This window comes from Mustela nivalis (genome assembly GCF_964662115.1).
Source record: "Mustela nivalis genome assembly, chromosome: 1".
In the NCBI taxonomy this organism is placed as follows: Eukaryota; Metazoa; Chordata; class Mammalia; order Carnivora; family Mustelidae; genus Mustela; species Mustela nivalis.
Genome location: NC_139020.1, coordinates 11,623,312 through 11,645,647, shown reverse-complemented (window position 1 = coordinate 11,645,647; position 22,336 = coordinate 11,623,312).

Sequence of the window (22,336 nt, the reverse complement as noted above, 5' to 3'; positions counted from 1 at the left end):
AAGGAATTAATGACTTAGTTCTTATCTTCAAGCTATAATCTGGAAGGGGTATTTATCTCAGTTGACGGTGAGAAATGTTTGAAGGGAAGTACAAAGAAAACACACGGGAGTTGCAGGAAGGGTAGAGCTACATGTTGGCGGGAAGACTGGACACGTCTTTGTAGAGGGGTCGCATCCGATCTGGAGTGGTGAGATGTAAGGCGAAAGGGCAATAATGTCTCATGGAGTGAGTCTTTGGCCAATAGAGAATGTGAGCTGATGGATGAAGCCTTCCTCCTTTCTCACCCCATTCAGTGCTGACGCCCAGGTCATCTGAAGTCTTAGTCCACAGGACGAAGCAACTCAAGCAATTAAGAATGTTGCTAGAGAAAAGGTTTGGAGATGGCAGAGTACTAAGCCTATTCAGCTCTTTGAAAGCCAGTGAACCACAGCCAGGAGCAAGGGAACTGAGAATAGAGAGAATCCACTATTCCCAGTGGTTAGTTTTGGCAAAGCAAACATAAATGCTACCGTATGAGAATAGCGGAACATGGGCTTTGGCTCAAATCTTAATTCTACTACCTTTTTGAACATTACTATTCAAAATCCATGAGCCTCGATTTCCTAATCTATAAACAGGATAGCAATACTTCATTGAAAGGTTGAGGTAGGGATTCAATGAGATGACCTGCGAGGGCAGAGCCCCCTGAGAACAGAGGAAGAGAAAGCTGACCAAGCATTCACCAGCTGTCCCAAATTTTCAGAGCGACAGTGGCTAGTACAGGAATTTGACACACTGACCTTCTATTCCAGGGTCTGCTTCCACTAAAATACCCAACTTAAAGAGTCTACAACTACCATTGCAGCTGCGGCTCCAGACAGGATTTAAGTTTGACCGATCACATCTCCGTGATCCGGAACTAAGTCACATGGAGAGAGGACCACAGTGTTTTGTTTAGGAATTGAGTTTGGTGGGGAGTGAGAAGAAAGTTCTGGGCATCTTTCTTGCAGGCACGGGCCTTGGCAGAACTGGCCTTGTCTGGGAGCAAGCACTGTGGGGGCACAGCTTTCTGGTTGACTTGCTTCCTGGTCGTAGCAGATGTGTCAGGGCTTGGAGCTGAGGTCTGTGGTCCTGGCTTCCGGCTGGAGAAGGTGGCCTCTTACTTCAGCAACTTCCTGATTGTGGAAGAGGCAGCAGCTCCCTCCATAGCTCAATCCCCCGGGGACTTTCTGAGCTCAGCCTACCATCAGTTCAGCCCTCTCCATGATTCAAGAACTCTCTGTATGTCTTCAGAAACTCCTTTCTATTTAGATCAGTTAGAGTGGACTCTGTCCTCTGCAACCAACGTGAACCCTGAATGACACACCAGGGATAAGTTCTAGCCAATACCAGCTGAGTGGTGGTTTGCTAGCACTGCCTCCTCTGCTGCTTCTTCCTGTGTGAACACAGAGATTGCAGGAATGTGGAGCAGCCCAGTACCTTGAGGACATTGCTACATCCCCACAGCCACTCTGTACTGCCCTGTCTGCTGGAGAAAGAGACCATTGCCTGCTCATAGACATTTTATGGCCACGAGAAACTACCTGAAGCTTTTCTTTCTTTTCCTTTTTCTTCTCTTCTCTCCTCTCTTCTCTTCTTTTTTCTTTTCCACAAGAGCAATGCAGACTCCTGAGAGCACATGCAGACGATACTCAGTGCGTACTGATACACACCTCTCCAACTTATCCTGCAGAAATAAAGCCAATTGTAATTCTGCATGGAGGCAAATCGTGCTTTGTCTTCAAACTTTAGCAACTGCTTTGATTGTTAATTAATATGTTGGTTACCCAAACTCTTTGAAAGCAAAGCCTCAAACACCACTCTTTCCAATAGCCTTTCTGCAGGTATTATCATCCGAAGTCTCTATTACCACTTGCTAACCACCTTCAAATCAACACCAGTATCTTCTGTTAGCGTTTACATCATTCTGGGCAACTTCAGGATGCATCTCAGGTCCTCCCTTTCTATCCCAGCTCCTTCTGTGCCAACCTGAACATTCCTCAGTTCACTGCAGGATACCCAGGCTCCTGTCCTCACCTGGGAGCTCTGATTGTGCTCTAGACCTTGTCATTGGCGTGTGACCCTGTTCCACGTTCAAGCTGCCAATGTTGCCTTTGTGTTCTTTCTTTCCCTCACTCCTGCTCTGCTTTACCCTCACAGAAACATCTGTGCAGGCTTCACTTTATCTACTCCACCCACTCTTGACTCTGATCAGCTGTTTCCATGCTGCCCTCCCCACCATGCTGATGACTCCCCACCCAGGAGGATGCACACGCCATACCATCCAGCCCTGGATTGCTGCCCCCCCCACCCCGCCCCAGTCTGCCTTCTCAGCTCCTGCTCGAGGGTGCAGGTACTCACTGAGAAAATGTGAAGAGCCAGAAGTTCATAATGCTCACTTCAAATGGACACCTGCACCAACTGGTCATCCTTCCCGTCTGCTCTTGCCCAATGGCTTTCTTTGATGACCCTCCTCTACTGGGACTGAACGTTCATGTTTCAACCACAGCACCCTTGCTCTTGGAAGAGGTCCTTGCATCTTATTTTCTTGAGAAAAACCAGTCAGCTGGTCTGGGTTTTCTCATCACCCTGCTCACAAAAACACAAGTCTTGAAGAATTTTTTTAAAAGGCTTTATTTATTCATTTAACAGAGAGGGAGAGTAGAAGTAGGGAGAGCAGCAGGAAGAGTGGGAGGGAGAAGCAAGCTCTCTGCTGAGCCAGGAGCTAGATGTGGGACTCGATCCCAGCACCCTGGGATCACGACCCAAGCGGAAGGCAGCTGCTTAACAAACTGAGCCACCTAGGCATCCCCAAAAACACACATCTTAAACTACAAACGTTTTGGAATACCAAAACACCACTTTGGATTCTTTCAGCCATACTTGTTTTCTGCTCCAGTAACCACGATGGTAAGCGGTGCGGCCATGGGTCCAACCAGTTGCACATGAAGGTGAACCACAAGCACCTCTTGCCTTCTATAAGGCTTCTCTGTTTGCACTATGGCTCAGGACTAGGCGGACGACCCCTGGCATCCTCATAAACACAACCTGGAAGTGCTGGGAAGTGAATGCCTCATGGAGTATTCTCTGACCAAGGGAGGATGTAAGCTGATAGACATACTCTGCCTACTTTCTCAACGTGTGGTGTGAGACGCATGTCCCATGGCCTCTTAGGTAGCTTGTGTGGGCAAACAATGCAAGTAAGAGAACTTCCCAGTGCCTTACTCTTCTTCACTGCTGCTTCTTGGGATCACCATCCCCAGCAAAATATTTGCAGATGTATATTTTTGTCATGTTCATCTCTGGGGAAATCAGGCTAAGGCACATCCTTTGTTCTTCTTTCCAGATTCTAAAATACTCTTCCTCCTTTGAACTAAAAACTAGCCCTTCCTCTTTCCCGAGAGGGTTTTCTTCTATATTAATATCTTTACCTCCTCCAATAAGTAAAAGCTTGATAGCTTTAAGGGATGTATCCTGAGAGTTTAAAAAAAAAAAAAAAACCACTTTTTTGAGAACCTCTCTTGTATATATTTGTCTCCATAAAATTAGAATACCTGAAATACCAAAGTGATGTTTTGAGACCCTTAAATGGTTTTATAAGGTACTCTTTCTAGGCCTTAATCTACGTATGCTCTGTGTTGTTCTTGACTATAGGCGAACCCTTCCTCAGTTCTCTGTTTTCATCCATGATTCCGTGATTTTTTCCTCTGGCGTTTACTTATTAATTACATCATTTCTTTCTCTCCCTGTGGCTCTTTTTTTCTTTTTCTTCTCAGCACTCAAGCTCATTGCTTGTTTCTGATCTTCTTTTACATTTCTTCTTTATTAATTCCAATCCTCTGTTTCAATTATCCTTAGTTTACCCCCACATGGGGAACAAACTCAACACAGCGTAATTCAACTCAACGCAGGAGAGCCATGTTCTTAATACTGGGTAATCCCCCCTCAGCCAGAATGCCTCCAGAAATGAAGGTCTTACCCTCTACATGGCAGCTTTCTTCATTTCTGGATAGCTCTTTTGTGTAAAGTGGTTTGTTATATATGGTTGAATCTGTCTCTTGGTAATTTGGGGACATTGACTCTTTTTTTGTCCTCCAAGAAACATTGAAAAAAAAAAATCTTCCCTCTTCTTTTTTATAGTCCTTAGCAAGACTCTGTTGTCTCATACTTATCTCCTCTTAGTCCCTCAGACCCCAAACCACAGAAACATTTTTGATTTTTCCTTCTCCTTTGGTCCATACAGCAAATGGGTCACCAAATACTGCAAACCTTGTTTTTTTATTTTTAAGATTTTATTTATTTATTTGACACAGAGAGATCACAAGTAGGCAGAGAGGCAGGCAGGGGGCGGGGTGGGGGGAAGCAGGCTCCCGCTGAGCAGAGAGCCCAATGCGGGACTCGATCCCAGGACCCTGGGATCATGACCTGAGCTGAAGGCAGTGTGCAAGACTTGTTTTGAAATTCCTTTTCCAGAAGGAGCTATGAGGGTGTTCAACAAAGATTGGGACCCCATCGACTAAGAGAGGGCGCCTATGGAACTCACTATGGAGGGCTGCCCCACTCAGGGCTACCATCCTTCACTAGGTCCCTCATTTCCAGTTAGTCTTGTGTATCTAGTTAAATACTCACTTCCAAGTATCTACTAAGCTATCTTTTTTGTAAAAAAAAAAAAAAAAAAAAAAAAGGAAACAATTTTGGACAAGTCACATACACACACAAAATTTTTTTTTTAAATTTTTTTATACAAGTGGGAGTTTAATGATCTGTAATGTTCTGGGTTTGCTATTTCCTCCCCCAATACATTTTAAGGATTTATAGCAGAGAACCAAATCACAGATTTGACCATGAACATCCCCTAACCTGCTTAGACCCCTGAATAGCTAAGCTGCCAACCTTCTCCATCTTCAACCTCCCTGCGGCCACCCACGTCCACCACCTGTCCAGGTACTCCACCTACTGGTGAACTTGATTCTCACAAACCAAGACCTTGAACCCAGCTGTCCCAGTGCTTGACTAACCCGTAGTTCGAAAGACTGTTATTTTAGAGGGGGCGCTCACACTCCCTTTCTCCTATCACTACTAGAAGTTTCAGACTATTGACAAAAACAATAATGTCTGTTAGAGGTACTATCCATGAATCAATAAGAGATTAACTTATTTATAAACCAGGCACTGATAGGGGGAAAGCAGTAACAAGACCCAGCTTCTTATCTTGGTAGGAGGGAAGCCCAGCTAGTCAAGAGAGTGGCAAGAAAGGCCATCTGCATTCCTTATTGGACCTTGTCCTACTTCTACTTGGAGCCTTCAAATCTGTGATTTGGTTCTCTGTTATAATATCCTAAAAATATATTGGGGAGGAAATAGCAAACCCAGAATATTGCAGATTAAACTCCCACTTATATAAAAAAAATTAAAAAAAATTTTGTGTATGTGTGACTTGTCCAAAATTATGTTTTTTAACAAACCCTTGGAATCCTACTAACATTAGATGACAAAATGGTTGGTTAGTCAGAAATGAAATGTAGGGTCCGGATTTCTTGAAAAACCTGGATTTTTTGAAAAACCCATTCTTTGGTATTTTAAACCACCTCGCAAAAGTAGGCAATGCTGCAAATGTGTTCAGCTGGCTGATACATTTAGAATGACAATAATAAATTTTCTAATGAAAAGGATGGTATCATGGTAAAATTAGCACAGAAAAGCCACACCCTTACTGTGTCAAAAACATAAAATATTATATCTACACAATGTTCCTGATTTTAGCAACTGAACCGTAAGCCTGCGCATTGCGGTTTGTCGGTGTTTGAAAAACATGATGTAAAAGTACTATGGAGTTGAAGAACTGCTTTTTTAAAACTAAGAAGTCAGTGAGATTAAGAGTCACTTATGGTTTGTCTCCCTCCCAATCCCATTTTCTTTCATTTATTCTTCTCGTACCCACTTAAGCCCCCATGTTGCATCATCACTTCCTCATATCAGGGAGATCATATGATAGTTGTCTTTCTCCGCTTGACTTATTTCGCTAAGCATGATACGCTCTAGTTCCATCCATGTTGTCGCAAATGGCAAGATTTCATTTCTTTTGATGGCTGCATAGTATTCCGTTAGGGTTGCTGGGGGGAGGGGGTTTGGGAGAAGGGGGTGGGATTATGGACATTGGGGAGGGTATGTGCTTTGGTGAGAGCTGTGAAGTGTGTAAACCTGGTGATTCACAGACCTGTACCCCTGGGGATAAAAATATATGTTTATAAAAAATAAAAGATTATATTAAAAAAAAAACTAAGAAGTCAAAAAAACTTGTAAAAGATGAGCATAAAAGAACATCTTATTGCAAAGCGTGCTGGATCTCTAAGGAATCTCTGTTTCACTGTTCCTGATTTCTGTGGCATCTTACCAGAAAACGTGCCTCCAGGTAGAGAAAGAACACATCATCTGGGGCATATTTGCAGCATCAAGTTTGCAGATTCTGTCTCTTGATCAACTGATTTTTTTGAACACCCATGATGCACACGCATTTCAGAGTGTGGGAGTGCGGCAGAGGGAAAGAAGGCAAAACACACCCCAGACAGCTTCAGTTTGGTGGAGGCAGTTTGGGGGGAGGATGTACAAAGATGAAATGATTAAATGAAGTGATTGATAGAGCAATTCGACTCACATTTGTTCGTTTTTTGTTGAACACATCGTGAACTCTTGTCCTTTCGTTATTATGGCTTTCTGTTATTTTTTCTTTTTCATTACCCTCCAGGATTGATCAGCTTTTCTTCCCTGCATTACTAAACATTTTGGAATTTGTTAGGCATAGATTTGCCAAATGGAGAGCGTTTGCCTTTGTAACCAGGTGTAGCTATTTCTCTAACAGCAACCAATAACAACAACATCGTGTAAAGCACGTAAGAAGTGTCAGGTCGTTCTTATAATAGTTTGTATTTCTTTGGCGTTAGTTGTGATCTCTCCTCTTTCATTCATGATTTTATTTATTTGGGTCCTTTCTCTTTTCTTTTTGATAAGTCGGGCCAGGGGTTTATCAATTTTATTAATTCTTTCAAAGAACCAGCTCCTAGTTTTGTTGATTTGTTCTATTGTTTTTTTGGTTTCTATTTCATTGATTTCTGCTCTGATCTTTATGATTTCTCTTCTCCTGCTGGGCTTAGGGTTTCTTTCTTGTTCTTTCTCCAGCTCCTTTAGGTGTAGGGTTAGGTTGTGTACCTGAGACCTTTCTTGTTTCTTGAGAAAGGCTTGTACCACTATATATTTTCCTCTCAGGACTGCCTTTGTTGTGTCCCACAGATTTTGAACCGTTGTATTTTCATTATCATTTGTTTCCATGATTTTTTTCAATTCTTCTTTAATTTCCCGGTTGACCCATTCATTCTTTAGAAGGATACTGTTTAGTCTCCATGTATTTGGGTTCTTTCCAAACTTCCTTTTGTGGTTGAGTTCTAGCTTTAGAGCATTGTGGTCTGAAAATATGCAGGGAATGATCCCAATCTTTTGATACCGGTTGAGTCCTGATTTAGGACCGAGGATGTGATCTATTCTGGAGAATGTTCCATGTGCACTAGAGAAGAATGTGTATTCTGTTGCTTTGGGATGAAATATTCTGAATATATCTGTGATGTCCATCTGGTCCAGTGTGTCGTTTAAGGCCTTTATTTCCTTGCTGATCTTTTGCTTGGATGACCTGTCCATTTCAGTGAGGGGAGTGTTAAAGTCCCCTACTATTATTGTATTATTGTTGATGTGTTTCTTTGATTTTGTTATTAATTGGTTTATATAGTTGGCTGCTCCCACGTTGGGGGCATAGATATTTAAAATTGTTAAATCTTCTTGTTGGACAGACCCTTTGAGTATGATATAGTGTCCTTCCTCATCTCTTATTATAGTCTTTGGCTTAAAATCTAATTGATCTGATATAAGGATTGCCACTCCTGCTTTCTTCTGATGTCCATTAGCATGGTAAATTCTTTTCCACCCCCTCACTTTAAATCTGGAGGTGTCTTCGGGCTTAAAATGAGTTTCTTGGAGGCAACATATAGATGGGTTTTGTTTTTTTATCCATTCTGATACCCTGTGTCTTTTGAAAGTGGCATTTAGCCCATTCACATTCAGGGTAACTATTGAGAGATATGAATTTAGTGCCATTGTATTGCCTGTAAGGTGACTGTTACTGTATATGGTCTCTGTTCCTTTCTGATCTACCACTTGTAGGCTCTCTCTTTGCTTAGAGGACCCCTTTCAATATTTCCTGTAGAGCTGGTTTGGTATTTGCAAATTCTTTCAGTTGTTGTTTGTCCTGGAAGCTTTTAATCTCTCCTTCTATTTTCAATGATAGCCTAGCTGGATATAGTATTCTGGGCTGCATGTTTTTCTCGTTTACTGCTCTAAAAATATCATGCCAGCTCTTTCTGGCCTGCCAGGTCTCTGTGGATAAGTCAGCTGCCAATCTAATATTTTTACCATTGTATGTTACAGACTTCTTTTCCCGGGCTGCTTTCAGGATTTTCTCTTTGTCACTGAGACTTGTAAATTTTACTATTAGGTGACGGGGTGTGGGCCTATTCTTATTGATTTTGAGGGGCGTTCTCTGAACCTCCTGAATTTTGATGCTCATTCCCTTTGCCATATTGGGGAAATTCTCCCCAATAATTCTCTCCAGTATACCTTCTGCTCCCCTCTCTCTTTCTTCTTCTTCTGGAATCCCAATTATTCTAATGTTGTTTCGTCTTATGGTGTCACTTATCTCTCGAATTCTCCCCTCGTGGTCCAGTAGCTGTTTGTCCCTCTTTTGCTCAGCTTCTGCACGTTGCTCATATAATCCTCTCAACAACACTTTGAGGTAGGTTCTGTTACTACTCTTCAAAAAAAAAAAAAAAAAACAATGCTGTGTCTGTACACAGATGATCTAAACCTCCTATTCCTGTTCTCTACTGTCTCTTTTATAGAGGTTTGTCAGAAGTAGGTAATTCTCTGTGACAGCTTGGTTCATACAATTCTCTGGCCACCCACCTTCTCAACTCAAGGCCTGTCTTTCAAGGGCCTGCCATTTTTAGAGAGAAAACTCCAAGTGGCCTCCCAAGCCAAAAATGTCACCATCGGTGGGGATCTACAAAAACACACTTAGATTAGAAACATTTTTATTTTGAACCAAACTTCATGTGATTTCAATGTTATTGGCTATATTTGACTGCTAAGGTTACAGCCCTCTTTACGGCTGCTGTCTTTTGAAGTCAGGATCAGCCCGGTGGCTGATGTGCATGGTGGAACCTTCTGCATTAGATCATTTTCTAATTTTTGTAACTTTCAAGGGAGGAGACACATGGGCTTACAACCAAATGTGATAAAGTTCTCCATCTTGCCTACTGGATCGATCTGGATTCCTACTTTGCCGTTACGACCTACAAAAAAAATTAGGGGAGCATTCTGAAAGAGATTTCATCAAATTCTTCTATTATGCTTCTAATTTTTCAGATATGGAAACTAGAGAAAAGGGAGTACCTTGTCCAGGTTCTTTAATGCTGGTGAATTGTGGAGCTCAGATTGGATCCCGGGCAGCCTAGCTCCAGAGCCCTTCCCAATCTGATGTTATAAGGATAAGTTCATATTTTCTTTGAAACATTTTATTTCATTTTTAAAGATTTTATTTGACAGAGAGAGACACAGCGAGAGAGGGAACACAAGCGGAGCGAGTGGGAGAGGGAGAAGTAGGCTCCCCGAGCAGGGAGCCACCCGATGTGGGGCTCGATCCCTGGACCCTGGGATCATGATCTGAGTGGAAGGCTTACCAACTGAGCCACCAGGCGCCCTCTTCTGAACATTTTAAAGTTTTACTTTCCACATTTGAGGTTTTTATATATCTATAACTAATTGGATAAATGTAATATAGGTCTCCATTGTTAAAAATTGATATATAATTGACATATAATGTTACATTAGTTTCAGGTGCACAGCATAATGACTATTTGTATGTATTGCAGAATGATCTCCACAATAAGTGTAGTTAATATCCATGACTAAACAAAATTTTTTTTTCTTATGAGAATTTTTAAGATTTACTCTTACAAACTTTACAATGTGCAATACAGTATTTTAACTCTAGTCACCGTGTTGTACATCACATCCCTATGACTTATTTTAAAACTAGAAGCTTGTATCTTTCGATCCCCTTCACCAATTTCATCCACCGCACACTCCACCTCAGTCAGCACCAATTTGTTCCATCTCTGAGATCAGTTTTGTTTTTGCTTTTTTAGATCCCACATTTAAGGGGGGAGATCATATGATATTTGTCTTTCTCTAATTTATTTCACTTAGCGTAAGGCTTTCAAGGTCCATCCATGTCACTGTAAGTAGCAAGATTTTATTCTTTTCTATGGTTCAATGGTATTCCATTGCACATATATATGTCATGGCTTCTTTCTCCATTCATCTGTCGATGGACACTTAGTTTGTTCCCATATCTTGGATATTATAAATTATGCTGCCATGAACACGGGGACGCAGATATATTTTTGTGTTAGTGTTTTATTTTTCTTTGGATAAATACATAAGAAGTGGAATTACTGGATAATAAGATAATTCTATTTTTCATTTTTTGAGGAATCTCTATACTATTTCCTCAGTGGCTGCATCAATTTACACTCCAAGCAACAAGACACAAGGGCTCCCTTTTCCCTACATCTTTGTCAACATTTGTTATTTCTTGTCTCTTTGATAATAGTCATTCTGACAGGCATGAGGTGATACCGTGATTTTGACTTACATTTTCACTGATGATTAGTGATGCTGAGCATCTTTTCATGTATGTTTTGGTCACCTGTATGTCTCTGGAAAAATATCTACTTAGATCTTCTGCTCATTTAAAAATTGTATTTTTTTTAAGCTACTGAGTTGTATGAGTTCTTTATATATTTTGGAGATTAACTTCTTTCCAGATACATAATTTGCAAATATTTTCTCCCATCTAGAAGCCAGCCTTTTCATTTTGTTTTGATTACTATAGCCTTGTAATAGAGCTTGAAATCAGGGAGTGTGATATCTCTATAGCCTTTTTCTTCTTTATCTAGGTCTCCATGTTTATAGGCATACCTCATTTTATTTTTTTTTTCCATTGGCATACCTCATTTTAGTGTGCTTTGCAGATATTGCATTTTTTACTAATCGAGTGTTTGTGGCAATCCTGTGTTTCGTGAATCTATTGGCACCGCTTTCTCCAGAAGCATTTTCTCACTTTGTATCTCTGTGTCACATGTTGGTAAATCTCAGTATTTCAATTTTTTTTCATTATTGTTATATTTGTTATGGCAATCTTTGATCAGTAATCTTTGGTGTTACCACTGTAACTGTTCTGAGGTGGTCACAATCTGTACTCATTTGAGACCGGGGAACTTAGTTGTATAAATGTTGTGTATTCTGACTGTCCCACCTACTGGCAGTTCCTTACCCTCCTCCCTTTCCTTGGGCCTATTCATTAAGACACAATGTTGACATTAGGCCAATTAATAACCCTGCCATTGCCTCTAAGTGTTCAAGCAGAAGGAAGAGTCACACATCTCTCACTTCAAATAAAAAACTAGAATGATCAGGGTAATGAGGAAGGCATGTCAAAAGCCCAGACAGGTTGAAAGTTAGGGCTTTTGTGTCAGTTAGCCAAGTGGTGAATACAAAGAAAAAGTTCTTCGAGGAAATTCAAAGTGCTACTTCAGTGAAGACACGATGATTTAAAAAAGCAAAAGAGTCCTATTGCTGATGAGGAAGTCAGAATGGTCTGGATAGAAGATACAGCCAGCCATAATGTTCTTTTAAACCAAAGCCTGACCCAGAGCAAGGCCCCAAGTCGCTTCAATTCTGTGAAGGCTGAGTGAGGTAAGGAAGCTGCAGAAGGAAAACCTGAAGCTAGTGGAGATGGGTTCATGAAGTTCAAGGAAAGAAGCCATCTCCATTCCATCAAGTGCTAGGGGAAGCAGCCAGTGCTGATGTAGAAGCTGCAGCAAGACCTCCAGTCTAGCTCAGATCACCAAGGAAGGTGGCTACGCCAAACAGATTTTCAATGTAAACAAAACCATCTTACAAAGGAAGAAGATTCTATTTAGGACTTGCAAGCAAACGACAGGCTGCCTCTTTTGTTAGGGGCTAATGCAGCTAGTGGCTTTCAGTCAAAGTCAATGCTCACTTACATTCTGAAATTTCTACAGCCCTTAAGGATTATGCTATATATACTCTCCCTGTGCTCTATGAATGTAACAACAAAGCCTGGATGACAGCTCATCTGCCTACAACATGGCTTACTGACTAGTTGAAGCCCACTGTTAAGAAAAGATGCCTTTCAAAATGGTACTTGCTCATTGACAGGGCACCACCCTACATCTCTGCTGGAGATGGACAATGAGATGAATGCCGTTTTCATGCCTGCTAACACAACATCTATTCTCCAGAACACGGATCAACGTGTAATTTTGACCTTCAAATCATCTTATTCAGCTATAGCTTCCATAGACTGATTCCTCTGATGGATCTGAGCAAAATAAATTGAAAACCTTCTGGAAAACATTCTCCGTGCTAGATGCCATTAAGAACCCATTCATGATTCATGGAAAGAAGTCAGAATATCCACATGCAAGAGTTGGGGAGAAGCTGATTCCCACCCTCACGGATGACTTGGAGGGTTTGAAGGCTTCCGTGGAGGAAGTGCCTGCAGATGTGGTCGGAAAACGGAAAGAACCAGAATAGAAGGGGAGCTTGAAGATGGGACTGGATTGCTGCCATCTCATGACAGACCTTGACCAGATGAGGAGTTGCTTCTTATGGACGAGCAAAGAAAGTGGTTTCCTGAGATGGACTCTACTCCTGAAGATGCTGTGAAGACTGTTGAAATGACCACCAAAGGTCGAGAATGTTCTACAAACTGAGTTCATAAAGCAGCGGCAGGGTTTGAAAGGATTGACTCCGACTTTGAAAGAAGCTCTATGGCTAGAGTGATTTCAAACAGATTGCATGTTGTTCAGGAAAGGAAGAGTCAATGGAGGTGGCAAACTAGATTGTTGCCTTATTTTAAGAAATTGTTACAACTACTCCAACCTTCAAGCAACCACCATGGACATCAAGGCAAGACCCTCCAGCAAAAAGATGATTCACTGAAAGCTTAGATGATAGAATTTTTAAAAATTAAAAAAAAAATTATTTGTTTGAGAGAGGGGGAGTGAGAGCATGAGTGGTGGGAGGGGCAGAGGGAGAAGCAGACTACCAGCTGAGCTGGCATCCCCATGCAGGACCCGGAGATCATGACTTGAGCCAGTCAGATGCTTAACCCACTGAGCCACCCAGACACCCCAGCCCTGCCACAGTCTTAAGGGCCTGAGGGAGGGCAAATGGAGAAGCCCAGGTCCCGGCTGGGGGAATCATGGTGACCACAGGGCCTACACCAGCTTCCCTGTGGCTGCCGTGACCTCTTGCAGACCCGCCCAGGCTCCCTGAGCAACCAACTCAGGCATCACCACCTCACTCTGTTGGACAGCCCAGGCCAGCCTGGCTGTGCCTCCCGCACCCCCACCAGCCAGCTGGAACCCCGCACATCTGCCTCACCGTGAATGGCTCCTCTCGCCACCCAGGAGCTCCACTGGGTCAATTGGCAAACAGGCACGTGGGGTCCACCGGGCGCGGGCACTAAGTACTAACCCAGCATCGAGGCAGGACCTCCCGCCACCTGTGTTCTGCAGGTACTCCTGATGAACAATCACATTCCACGTTTGAGAAACGGAGGCACAGAAAGGATAGGTGACCTGGCCAAGGGCACACAGCCAGCCTGGGGTGGTGGCGGGAGTCAGACCCTTCGCTATCAGGTTGTGCGGGGTCAGTGGTGAGGACGCTGGTCCAGCCACGGAGCGAGACCCGACGTGGGAGCGACCACACGCAGCACAAAGGTAAGAGGCTTCCGAAGGTGAAGGGGCGGGAAGCGTCCGCTCTGGCAGCCCTCCCGGCCTCCGGAGTGCAGCCCCCCAGGTCCTGGGCTGGGGCTCCAGGGCCAGCAGTCGAGGAGGACATCAGCCTCAGCCCCAGAGCCGCTGCCCAGGAGCTTCTGCTGTGGGTCGGGCTTGTCTGAGGCCACGGCCAGGAGGTCCCTCCCGAAGGAAGGGGGGGCATCCCCGCTACCCCCTCCAAGCTGGCCTTGAGCTCTCCTCATCTCCATTCTCCCCGTCCTCCGCCTCTCCACCTCTCTGCTTCCCTTTTCTTACCTGACCTCCCTCTGGCCAGGACTTGAGCTCCGGGCGCCCACAGGCCTCTTCCCCGAACACATCCACCGACCAGACTCCCGTCTGCGGGTCCTTCTCCAAATTCACGCAGGGCCCTTCTCTGGCCTGCCCTGTGCCGCAGGCTGCGGACTCCCCTTCCCGAGCGTGGTGCAGCTCCTCCAGGGGTAAATGGGGACACAGGAGGGAAGAGGGTTGGGGGAGAGAGTGGGGGCCGGTTTGGGGTTCCCGCCCAGCTTTGCCTCCAGGATGACAGCTCAGACGACACCGCATTCCCCTCCTGCCTCTGGGGCCCAAGCCCCCAGGGCTGGAAATAGCTTCCAGAGTGGGCAGCTAGCAGCTGGGGGTCTCCCCAGACTCACTCTCCCCGCTCCACCCCTGCCGGCAGCTCCAGATCCCACTTTCCGCACACTCTTCCTCTGACCGCGAACGACGAGAGATTTCTTTTTCTTTTTTTTTTTTTAATGAGACTGAATCAATTTTTTTAATTTTTATTTATTTATTTTTTTAGGTCATGATTTTTATTTATTCTTTTTTTTTTAATTTTTTATTTTTTATAAACATATATTTTTATCCCCAGGGGTACAGGTCTGTGAATCACCAGGTTTACACACTTCACAGCACCCACCAAAGCACATACCCTCCCCAATGTCCATAATCCCACCCCCTTCTCCCAAACCCCCTCCCCCCAGCAACCCTCAGTTTGTTTTGTGAGATTAAGAGTCACTTATGGTTTGTCTCCCTCCCAATCCCGAAATAAGTCAAGCAGAGAAAGACAACTATCATATGATCTCCCTGATATGAGGAAGTGGTCAAGACGACGAGAGATTTCTTGTTGGACTGTCTCATCCATCAGCCCCCTTCCTCCTTCAGTGTGTCTGTGATGTCGGGGTCTTCTGTGTCAGCATGATTTTCTTTCTGTCTTAAGAAAAAAAAAATGTCGCAGCTTTATCTTATTCTATCCTCTGGTTCTGACCTACCAGCTGAGAGTCCCCGTGTCTGCTTTGTCTTTCGTGGACTTGCGTGTTTGCCATCAAGGGAAAGTTGTTCACTGGGTCAAATTTAGAAACATCTAAACAACACACAGTGTCTTAAAACAAAAAGCTTTAAAAAATATCAAAATCTAAAAATGGGTTCCAAATGTAAACTTTCTTAATCTATGAATTTAGGGATAATCTAACGCAAATATTATGAAGTTGGAATGGGGTGCTGTTGTTTAGGATTTTTTAAAAACGAGTCAAAGTTTGTTCAGGTAACTATTAAATTAGTCCTACAGACTTCTCCTGCCCGCTCACGTGTTTCAGTATGGTCCCTAGAAAAGTCGCTGCTGGGCAGAAGCGGTCTTCACTGCTGTGACCACATCCATGCCAGATTTCAGTGACAGCTCCAGTCATGGTGGCTCTCTTCTTTAGGTCAAAATACAAGAATTATACCATTTAATTCTAGAGGATTGGCTGATGTGGACACAGGGAACACATGCAGATGGTCGTGAATGTTGGGGACCCCACTGCCGGGAGCCGAGTCACACCTGCAGGTGACCCTCAATCCTGGAGCCCTCACGGTGTGATCTTCTTCCTTCCTGGTGGGCCAGATGATCTCAGGGACCCCCTGACATTTCCAGACCCCTGTGGGCGGCCGGTGGAGCAGTGGGAGCAAGAGGGCCCCTTGGGAAAGGTGGGTTGTTGGATTTGATGTTGGCCAGCAGGTGTGTGCGGGGATCACTTCTTAGCACCTCGAGCTTTCTCTCGGTCAGCAGGCGGCCACCCAGCCTTCTGGAGCTCTCTTCTCATGAGAGGACCTCCCAGGGACAGTGGCAGGTGCTTCTCTCCAGCTCTCTGCCCAGGTCTTTGGCCATTTTCCCATAGAGGTTGTGAGTCTGACCCATGTAGCTCGTGGGTCTGCACAGGCTGGCCAGTTTCTTCTTGATTGCCAAGCGGGGCATTTCCTTTTCAGACCATCTTCTCTGAAGTTGCAAGATGTGTTCTTGATGCAATTCAGGCAGAATTTGAAGCTGCAGCCACGGAATCTGACTTTTAAGCTGTCAATTTTCATGCAGACATTTTTTCTTGAGAGCCTATTTCCAAAGCAAGACCATTAATCTAGCATACCACACCGGGAAGTTTGGCTAACATGCGCACCTCTGTATTCTGAACCCATGGGGCCAGTAAGCGAAGTTTTGACAAAGAAATCATAGTATGTACATGGACAGGGGGGAGTGCCAGTAAAACTGAGGGAAATGTCAAATTGATCATGAAGTAAAGATCCATTTATTCTCTCCTCATTTTCTTTCCTGTCTAGCTCAGATTTCTGGTAATTTCCATAGGGAAGTGGTGCTCGATTAAATTTTCTTCAATTTACCAAAGTACAACATTTAACAGGGAAAGAAGATGATTAGAACTTTTTCTAGGAGAGATTAGACATAATTCAGCTTAAAAGTGAGATGGCATTGGGGTGCCTGGGTGGCGCAGTGGGGTAAGCCTCGGACTCCTGGTTTTGACTCAGATCCTGATCTCAGGGTCTGTTTAAGGCTCCAAGCTCAGTGCAGAGTCAGCTTAAAATTTCTCTCTCCCCAGAATGTTGAAAATAGAACTGCCCTATGACCCAGCAATTGCACTATTGGGTATTTACCCTAAAGATACAAATGTAGTGATCCAAAGGGGCACATGCACCCGAATGTTTATAGCAGCAATGTCCACAATAGCCAAACTATGGAAAGAACCTAGATGTCCATCCACAGATGAATGGATCAAGAAGATGTGGTATATATACACAATGGAATACTATGCAGCCATCAAAAGAAATGAAATCTTGCCATTTGCGACAACATGGATGGAACTAGAGCGTATCATGCTTAGCGAAATAAGTCAAGCAGAGAAAGACAACTATCATATGATCTCCCTGATATGAGGAAGTGGTGATGCAACATGGAGGCTTAAGTGGGTAGGAGAAGAATAAATGAAACAAGATGGGATTGGGAGGGAGACAAACCATAAGTGACTCTTAATCTCACAAAACAAACTGAGGGTTGCTGGGGGGAGGGGGTTTGGGAGAAGGGGGTGGGATTATGGACATTGGGGAGGGTATGTGCTTTGGTGAGTGCTGTGAAGTGTGTAAATCTGGTGATTCACAGACCTGTACCCCTGGGGATAAAAATATATGTTTATAAAAAATAAAAAGTTAAAAAAAAAAATTTCTCTCTCCCTCTCCCATTGCCCCTCCCCCTGCTCCCTCTCTCTCAAATAAATAAATCTCAAAAAAAAAAAAAAGGTGAGATTGCACTATCAACATTCAATCCACAGTCACACCCAGGAGAGGAGAAGGGAATTGAGGGAAATTGGAAGGGGAGGTGGACCATGAGAGAGTATGGACTCTGAAAAACAATCTGAAGGATTTGAAGGGACGGGGCGGGTGTGGGAGGTTGGGGGAACCAGGTGGTGGGTATTAGAGATCGCATGGAGCACTAGGTGTGGTGCAAAAACAATGAATACTGTTACGCTGAAAAGAAAAGGAAAAAAAAGAGGCAATAAAAGTTAAAAAAAAAAAAAAGGAAAAAAAAAAAAGAAAGAAAGAAATGGGAACGCTGTTTTTTCTTGCACTAGATGGCAATGTTTCTCTGCAAACGAAACCAGATTTCAGGCTCCCAGACAAGCTTGCTGACTCCCCTAGGGGGTGCCGGAGGGCTCCCAATAGTGTTGCTGACTCCAGGAGACAAATTAGAAGTGGTACAGGCTTCTTGGACCTAGGGAGAGAGCGGCGGTGGTCCCCTGAGGCTGGCGACCAAGATAGAAGGAGGGAAGGGAAGGCAGTGAGTGGGGGAAGAGAAGAGAGGGCCTCTCAATTGCAGCAAACATCTCGGTGAAAACACAGTGGGGAGCAGGTGCTTTTCTGAGCAAATAGTCTTCGACCTAACTTTAGATCTGAGATTGGGTCTTGATTTCCTTCTCTTTGATGTACATTCTTCACCTGATTGTGTTGGAAAGAACCCAAATGAGAGGCAGCACTGAGTTAGGTCTTAGGTCTTAGATGGACTCCGGGTTCAATGCACCTTACAAGATGCTTACCTTCTCATGTCACTGTGCCTCCTAATTCAAACATTTTTTTCCTAGTACCTTCCTTTTAGTATCACCACTTCCATCAATAGATATTATAAAGATAAGTCCATGTTAAAAAAATCATGCTAACTCTTTGGTAGGTACAAAGAAGTATTAGATATTCTGAATACTGAATAAAAGTATTGGGACATCAAAAATAATACAGTCAGCTCTCTATGTAGGAAGGGGCTGTATTTTCAAATCTTTGGACCTAAAAATACATTTTCTAATTAGCATTTTATATGGTGGTTAGTTTTCCAAACTAACCATTAATATCACTACATTTTATCATTTCCCTCTATCATTAGGGTAATCTATAGTTATTATTCAAAATACAAACCCAAAGAAAAATATGGTAATCTCCCCAAATTCCGTTTCCTGAGATAATCACTGCTAACATTTTAGTGCCAATAGTTTTCTCTGTGCATTCCTGAAAATTGTCATAATTTTTAGTTATCAGAAGCATTTCCCTTTATCGATAGAAATTCTTCAAACCTGTGAAGTCATTTGATTTCTGACCTCCCTTTCTTTATCTGCAAAGTGGAAGTAATGAGAATCCATATGACACAGGATTAATCATAAAGGAGGTAACACAGGTAACATGATGGCCATGGAGACAGTCACATAGGAAATGGCCAATAAGTATTAGTTTTAATCTTGTTGTTACTCTTGTTATGTAAACCTTTCTCCTATTACAAAATGAATATAACAAGTTTGAAAAATAAGTAAAATAAGTAATGTAAAAAATAATGTGTAATCCCACCACATGGAGATAATCATTGCTAACATTTCACATTTGGTTTTAAAGATTTTTATTTTGATTGTTTTACAAAGAGAGAGCTAGCGGTGGGGGTGGGGCGGGGGGCAAAGGGAAAGAGAGAATCTTTTTGTTTTTTTTTTTTTAAGATTTTATGTATTTATTTGACACACAGAGAGAGAGAGATCACAAGTAGACAGAGAGGCAGGCAGAGAGAGAGGAAGGGAAGCAGGCTCCCCACTGAGCAGGGAGCCCAATGCGGGGCTCGATCCCAGGACCCTGAGATCATGACCTGAGCTGAAGGTAGAGGCTTAACCCACTGAGCCACCCAGGCACTCCAACTGATCTATGTTTCCACCAGTCTCAATGACAGTGTGTATCACTTTAAGTATCTCCTACTTTTAAAATTTTAATTTGGAATTAAATTAAATTTGGAAAGTAAAACATACAACCCCATTTCACTTGGCATTACTTTGATGGACAATAAGGTAAGATGTCTTTTTAAATTTTTTTATTGTTCCTATTATCATCTATCTGCCCTGTGAAATATACTTTTCTTTTGTCCATTCCCTATTGTCCTATATTTTTAATTTAATTTATTTATTTGAGAGAGAGAGAGAGAGAGAGAGAGAGAAAGAGAGAACAAGCAGTGTGGAGGGGCAGAGGGCGAGAGAAAAGCAGACTTCCTGACCCTGAGATGATGACCTGAGCCAGAAACAGACATTTAACAGACTGAGCCACCCATGTAGTCCCTACTGTCCTAATTTTTAAAAAGATTTATTTATTTTAGTAGACAGAGAGAAAGAACACGAGTGGGAAGGGTAGAGAGAGAAGGAGAGAGAATCTCAAACAGACTGCACTGAGCACAGGGCCTAACGTGGGGCTCGACCTCATGACCCTGAGATCATGACCTGAGTGGAAGCCAAGGGTCCAACACTCAACCACCTGCGCCACCCAGGTGCCCTGCTGTTTTATATTTTTTTAACAAGTCAGTTTGTGTAGGTTTTTATATAATACATACGATGACTTGCTATACTGGTCATAGTAGTTACTTTTCAAATTTTCAAGTTGCCTTTTATTGGGCTTACAGTGGAACTTTCCTATGGAAAAGAAAATATAAATTTGTAAGCAGAGGGACCTGTTCTATGTGTGTGTGTGTGTGTGTGTGTGTGTAGTGTGGATGGGTTTTTTTGTCTGTGCGTTTGTTTTTTGTTTTTTGTTTTTCTGCTTGAATGCATTCTTTGTCCCCCAGAGATCAGTTTACATTTTCTTCTGCAGTTAATATATGTGCTGCCGAAGCGAGCACTTCTTCTGCAGTTAAATATCAATCTGTGGGGTGATGCTTTGAGATTGTGTGATGCTCCTGTTCCCCCAACAAACTCTTACCCACTGGCTTTAGTGTCCATGGAGAATTCTTGCCTGAATCAATTATTTCATTAGTGACTGCAATATGTCCTTAATACTTTAGAACTGAACAGTTTTAAGCCATCAGGAATTTGGTTTGAATACAGTATGAGATGAAAAGTTCAAGGGGCACTTGGGTGGCTCAGTTGGTTACACATCCAACTCTTGATCTCAGTTCAGGTCTTGATCTCATGGTTATGAGTTCAAGCCCCACACTGAGCTCCATGCTAGGTGTGGTGCTTACTGAAAGGAAGGAAGGAAGGAATGAAAGTTCAATAGACTTTATTCCCTCCAAGCATGAATATTTGCTTTCCATTAATTAGTTTGTTTTCATTGAAAAAGTAATATGTGTGATAAAGTGTAAATAGTAAAAAAGAAAATACAATAGAAGTTCTCTTCCCCAGTCTTTCCTTTCCCCTGTGTATTCACTCAGTCAGTGCTTCCTGTTCCTTGCGTGACTCTCTAATACACAAGAGCCATGTGGGCACATGTGTGTATCCGTTCTTACATAATGGAAACATACTACACAAACTGTTATGTACCTGTTCCTCTCTTTACTTTTCTGAAGTCAATTTCTTATCATCAAGGGTATCTCAGGGTTTTTTTGTTTTTTGGGTTTTTTGTTTTGTTTCGGTTTGGTTTGGTTTTTGATGACTGCAGAGAGTTATGTCGTATCAAGGTTGTATGCTTATTTGACCCATTTAATGTATTTAATGAATTTAATGTAGACTTTTGCAAGCTGGACTAGGGATGTGCCATGCGTTCTCTTTGCTTTTCTGTGGGGCTATGTTGTTGTCCTTGGGAGCCTCTGGAGTACTTCCACCCCCCACTAGTTGGTAAGCTTGCTGAGGGCGTTTTTCTTCTCTGTTGTATTCCCAAGTGTCCATCACTGGGATATAAATTAGCCTCTTGTGCCCCCTAAACTTCTCTTTTTCAGCCCTCATCCTCAACCTGTAGTCCTGAATAGAGGAGCCCTTTGGCAAACCTCCTTTCCCTTGCCCAGCTGGTGGCTTCTATGTTCTGCATCGTGAGCGTGGTAACTTGGAGGTGCCCGGACAAGTGGAATAATTAGAGAATTGTTAACGGCTCCCTCTGAGGGACTGATCATACATGCAATTTCGTAAGTGCTGGTTGGCGAGCGCACTGCTGGGCAGGACGCCCTGTCAGTCATTTCCAGAGCCTGCAGCTCCTTGCTCATCCCGATCTTTGGCTGCCGCCTCTGATCTTTGGAACACTCAACTCCCATGATGTCTGATCCGACCTGGACCTATGGTCCCTTGTTCCTACCAATTTGTCACTGCTGCTTCTCATTGTCCTGTCCTCCCTTCCCGCCCAGCTCAGCTTACATGGCTCCATCATGACACACAGGCAAAGGGGAACAGGATGGGCAAGTGTAGTCAGAGAATGTAGGACTCGAACTGAGCCCCCCTCCCCCGATAAATGAATGGGTGACCTGGCCGAAGAGTCTGCATGGCACCACACGTGGGAGGCTTAACAGAAATGATTTTCTCGCTGTTCTGGAGACTAGATGTTCAGGATCAAGGTGTTGCAGAATTGATTTCTTCTGAGGACTCCCTCCCTGGCTTGTAAGCAGCTGCCTTCTCCCTGTGTTCTCACCTGGCCTTTCCTCTGTGTCTGTCTGGTCTGTGTCCTAATCTCTTCTTATAAGGACACCAGTCATATGGGATAAGGGCCCATACTAATGACCTTATTTTAACTTAATTACCCCTTTAAAGACACTCTGTCCAAATATAGGCATACTTAGAGCCTCTGGGGGGTTAGGAGGTCAACCTATGATTTTTCAGGGGGACGCGCGGTTAAG